This window comes from Choristoneura fumiferana, chromosome 13 (genome assembly GCF_025370935.1).
Source record: "Choristoneura fumiferana chromosome 13, NRCan_CFum_1, whole genome shotgun sequence".
Taxonomy (NCBI): domain Eukaryota; kingdom Metazoa; phylum Arthropoda; class Insecta; order Lepidoptera; family Tortricidae; genus Choristoneura; species Choristoneura fumiferana.
The window spans coordinates 1,902,664-1,908,663 of NC_133484.1; the positions used below are offsets into that span (position 1 = coordinate 1,902,664).

At 37.5% G+C, this 6,000-nt stretch overlaps 1 protein-coding gene and 1 pseudogene across 1 annotated transcript in view; one reads left to right on the forward strand and one right to left on the reverse strand.

Annotated features, from left to right (window-relative positions):
- The window catches only part of LOC141433887 (uncharacterized), a 90,964-nt gene that overhangs the window by 80,371 nt on the left and 4,593 nt on the right, over positions 1-6,000 (forward strand). The window lies entirely within an intron of this gene.
- On the reverse strand, positions 237-3,575 carry LOC141434419 (uncharacterized; annotated as a pseudogene).

Sequence of the window (6,000 nt, forward strand, 5' to 3'; positions counted from 1 at the left end):
TTAAATGCTCCAGTCACAACGCGCATGCACTTATTTTGAATTTTTTCTAAACTCTCTATAATTTTATGGTCTGAAGCAAAACACATAAACCCATATTCAAAATGACTGCGAACTAAAGATTTATAAAGCATAAGTAATATTTTGGGGTCAGCCCCCCATTTTGTACCACGCAATGACTTAAGGATATTAAAAGCTTTATTGGCTTTGACTTCTAAATGCTCAGCATATTTTTCCAGGATAAATTGTGACAAAATATGACACCCAAAAACTTGGTATCTGTGACTATTGGCAGAGGTGTATTATTATACAATAAAGAGGGCAAAGTAGCTTTAGATTTTAGACCAAAAACGACAACTTTAGACTTAGATGGATTAACTGCGAGATTTAAATAAGAGAGGTAATTATGGAGTTTTGTTAATGCTAAGTTTAAGTTATTTATTATTGTGTTAGAATTATTTCCAGATAAATATACAACAAGGTCATCGGCAAATTGTAAATTTTTGATATTAGGACCCATTACCAAATTTAAGCGACGTATATACAGAATGAAGATCAGAGGGGATAAAATTCCACCCTGACAAACTCCTATGGAAGATAGTCGAGGACCAAACAATTCACCATCATACTTCACAAACACTTTTCTACAAGATAGAAATTTTTGAATCCACTGTACAACTTTAAGTGGAATACATATATTTAACAGTTCTGTACATAAAATATCAATATTTACATTGTTAAAAGCACCAGTAATATCAAAAAACACTGAAATAAGTTTGTTGTTATTTTTGATGCTTTTCAGTATATCTAAATGAAACAAAGATATGCTTTCACGTGCTGAACGACCTCTACGAAAACCATACTGATTGTTTGGAAGCAATCCATTATGTTCTACATAATATTCAAGACGCTGCTTAAGTAATTGTTCAAAGACTTTTCCTGCGCATGATGTCAATGTTATAGGACGATAAGAGTCTGGATTAAACCTAGGTTTGTCAGATTTTAATATAGGAATGATGCAATCAGTTGTCCATTCAGGTGGTATGTCGTTTTTTGTCCAAAGTGCATTGTAAATATTTAGTAAAATAATCAGACAACTCTCTGGCAGTTTCTTGAACATCATATATGGAATTCCATCTAAACCAAACGAAGTATCCCTGCGTGAATATATTGCAGATTTCAATTCTTCAAGGGTAAATAAGTTTATGATATAATCATTGTGCGGGCTGGAAGGGGATTCAAGAGACAAACTACTTACATTTTCCACACTATCAGGAGTATATTTTTGCAAGAAATCTAGAATCCATTCATGATTACTATTAGAGTGTCGAGGAACATAAGTTTTATTGAATTTGCGCATGAAGCGCCAAATTACTGACAATGGAGTAAACCGATTAAAAGAAGTGCAAAGATCAGCCCAAGAATTTTGTCTTTCTGTTTTAATAACAAGTTTTTTCTTAGCTTGGAGTTTCTTAAATTCTAGGTAATTTTCTAAAGTAAAATTTTGTTTAAAATTGATGTACGCCTGTTTGGAGTTTTGAACAGCTGTGGAACATTTATCATTCCACCATGGAAGATTAGATTTTTTCTTAGATTTTCTAACAGTATAAAAACGATTAGGACTATTTGTCATGGGACTGGGACCTTTATGATTCGGTATGGACTCTGTGACAGCACACATTAGGATATTCGTGAACAAATTGTAGGCCTCAAGAGGCGTGTAAGAGTCGAACTGAAAGTTATTTAACTTACACTCCACCTTCTCGGCATACATTTGCCAATTCACCATTTTAAAATTGGGGTGAGTGGGCAAATGTACTCCATTTACGTTATTATTTACAAAATTATTTACATTGTTATTTAGAACCAAATTGATTATTCCAGGTAGATGATAACTACCCAGAGGATCGTCGTGGACTGACCAAGTACAAAGAGGAGCCAACGATGGAGAAACTATGGCTAGATCCAACGCATTAGGACGCCAAGTCATAGAGCCCACAGTAGTGGGTGTACCATCATTTAAAAGTACCAGAAAATTATCATCAACAACATCTAACACAGTACGACCACGTGATGAAGTAGAACAACAACCCCAAGACGTGTGATGAGCATTAAAGTCTCCTGCGATTATCATGGGTTCGGGTATAGATTTAATGAAATTTTCAAATTTTGTTTTTTCAAAAACTGGGTTGCAATTTGTAGGGCTATAAAAGCTTACTATACTAATTTGTTTACTATTAACAGATATTTGTATACAAATATTTTGAAGAGAGTCATCAAAAAATGTGTTAATTTTGTTATATGCAATACTATTATGTATCAGAATACATACACCATTATGTTTGTTACCACAATCATTGCGCTCTATGTTAAACCCAGGGACCTTTAGCCTCAGATGAGGCTTTAACCAGGTTTCGCAAATGATCGCAATATCTATATATTCTTGATATAAAAAGTTTGTAAATTCGTGCCTATTGTGGAGTATACTCTGAGCGTTCCAATGTACGATTTTGAGGGCGTTCATTATGCTTTAGATTGAGCGTTCCCTCTTATCGTACCTTGGAACGCTGCACGTATTGTTTCTGTATTTATAGGCGATTCGTTTTTATTAGCTACTAGCTTTATGATCACTTGCGTGATCATATTTAAAAATGATTGAGATTTAAGCATATTCTCTAAGTAGGTTTCAGCTGTCCTAGCAGCTAGTTGGGGGAAAGACTTTTCATTAAATAGATCGGCATAGGCTGCAGTTCGGGATTTGATTTTGTTTTCTTCTATTTTGTTTTTTTTAATAGGACAAGACGCGGAAATTGCAATATGTTTACCCTTGCAGTTGGCGCAAACTGGATTTTGTTTGTCGGCGCCACAGGCCTTATAATTGTGATTTTCGGAACAGATAGAACAAACCTCATTATTTTTGCAAAATTTAGCAATATGTCCAAACTGTTGGCACTTTAAGCATTGCTTAACTGGAGGGACATATTGCGTCACCTCGTGTCTCCATGAGTCCAGGTACACGTACTCAGGCAGCTGGGTAGAGGCAAACGTTACTGCGACAGTCTGCGTGGGAATATACGCGACCTCGCCCCCATCTGCCCTCACCCTGCGCATGAATCGCCGCACCTGGATGACGTTTCGTGAGCTGCCGATCATTGCGAATATATTTTTATTCGATAAACCAACTGGGACAGATTTTACAACTCCAGTAACTTCTGTGTCTGCTGCGGGGATTGAGGCGTTAAGCCCCAATTCGTCTAGGAATTTATTGTGACCAAAACGTGTTGGCATTGTTTGACAAATCGAATGTTATAGCCACTTTATATTTATTCATAGGCCTCAGATGTAGCACTCCCGATATGGCGTATTTTCTTATGGCCTGGGACAAGTTTACTTTATCGCCATCCGAAAACGGCTTGTCGGCGCATTGGTGTGTGAGGAACACAAACGAAGTCTCGCCTCTGTGAATTTTCTGGATATTTACGAGAATAATTTGTTACCTTGTACGGCCTGTACTTATCTGCATCGTTTTCATAATCGGAGTCCTCGGCGGAAGACCCTCTGTCTTCAGCACCTTCTTTTTTTTTCGTTTTTTAGATTTCTCCCGTCCCATTATAGCTTATGTAATATTTACACACTTATCCGTAAGTATGTACAGATATTTACACCTAAAAATATACAATATATACAGAATTATTAATAATTATAAATATTTCTTTGGAAATTCGCGCCTTTCCCTCTCAAAGGTTCCCGCCTTTTTTTTCATTTGTTTTTGTTTTTTTACTTTTTTTACTGTACAATTCCAAATGACAACGTCAGTTTCTCTTTATTTTTATCCAAAGAGTATAAGACCTACAGAAAATCATGAATTTTTTTTATGAAGTAACAAAATAACATGATTTTACATTCGATAATAACGATAGAGTATATCCAAAAATTGAATTGAATAATATGCTATTATGGCTTCCTACGGACATTTACTACATAGTTTTAGTGCTAGTTCTAGTCTTAGTTTTAGGTGGTACATTTTTGGAGCCAAAAATAAACTTTTCTTCTTTCTTTTTCTTTCATTTTAAGATACTCAAAAAAAACCATAACACTTATGCTAGTTGTGCACTCTGCGGCAGAAAATTGCAGTGATATTCCTTATTTATAAGACGTACTATCGAACCCACGGAATCGTGACCCACTGTGGAAACCTTTTCATAGAAAAGTCATAGTGACATCGCATTGCTTGACAAGGGAATTTATTATAACATTTACTGTGAGAGCGTTCTACGGTGGGTCAGGAAGCAAATAGTTTGACTGTATATGCAATTCCATACTTATTTGTTAGTAGGTACGCACGGTCGGTGACGATCCACGAATGGCTGCTGGTAGAAGCTGGGTGCGTCTAGCCGAGGACAAGGCGCAATGGCGCTCTTTGGGGGGGCCTAATGCCCGCAGTGGACTGCTAGAGGCTGATGATGATGATGATGAAGTACGGTCGAGGACTTTAATTCATGAGCCACCGTGGAACCTTGTCATATGAAAAGTCAATTCCTTGTTAATAATACGATGTCACTATGACGTTTACTGTAAATGGTTCATGGTGGCTCATAAATTTAAATAATTTATTGAATCAGGCGTTACTTTGCGGAGGTCCATATCAATGAACTAAAAGAATTTCCTTGCTCACCCGCGACCTTACGATAGCTAAGCTTATGAAAAATATGCGTGTTCATGCAGTTCCTCCACCTCCACACTGTAAGAACACACACAAATCACACAAACCATCTTCACCACCACCACACTACACTGACGCGTTTCGAACTCAACCAAGGCTCATTTTCAGAGTGACACAACCGTACACCATGCTACCAGTTGTTAGAGTTGTTGTGTTGTTGTTGTTGTCTAACAACTGGTAGCATGGTGTACGGTTGTGTCACTCTGAAGATGAGTTCTGGTTGAGTTCGAAACGCGTCAGTGTAGTGTGGTGTGGTGATAGATGGGTGTGTGTGATTTGTGTGTGTTCTTACAGTGTGGAGGTGGAGGAACTGCATGAACACGCATATTTTCATAAGCTTAGCTATCGTAAGGTCGCGGGTGAGCAAGGAAATTATTTAGTTCATTCATAAATTTAAGTCCTTGACCGTACGTGCAACGCATTTTTTCTTTTCGAAAGAAATAATTCTTACGGAAATTAAAAAAATTGGCAACGCATTTGTTCTTTTCGCTTCAGTCTTTTGATCGAAGGGATTTGTACCGATGGCCAGCAAAAATATTTAAAAAAGGGCACGTGCTTCAAAATGGTTATTAATTATTATTTGATTTTGATCAGACAATCAAACGAAAACTGACAGTGGCGCCTAGCTTCGGAATTGACGGCGACTTGGCGAGTTAGCCGCAACGCACACTACTACCGAGCCTTTGGCGTACGATACTGTCGCCGTCCACTCACATATTGACAAATATGAACTAAAATTATCATCTAGATTAAGCTATTAATCAAAACTTTCTTTACATAATTAAAGAATGCCGCAATTAAAGAACGAAATAAACGTTAAGAGATGTGATTTTAGTTTCAAATAATCTTTCAAGTGCACATGGTTGGAAAAAATAAATTAGTATGGAAATCGTTCCACCTTAATATGCTTGTCGTGAAACCCGTGGTCGGTAAATGAGTCATTGCGCGTACACATTTTGTTGTCATGAGCCAAGGTCGGTCAATGAGTCCGTGCCCGTACCGATGGTGCTGCTGCAAGCTACATGGACCACATGCACACGCACGTTGCGGCGCATGCCGAGGGAGGTGGAGGGCGACGCTGCCAGAGCACAGCCTAAGGTATCGCCAATATTTGGAACAATTATATTTTTTCTTTACAAATATAAAATTTGACTTGCAAATGTGATGAAAAAACTTTGTATGTCGCACGGGCGGTACTAGAATTACGAACATCGACTCATTAAAGCCCTCAGTCTTTCGGCTTCAGGCTTCTAATAGACTCTCGTTCGTAATTCCTTATT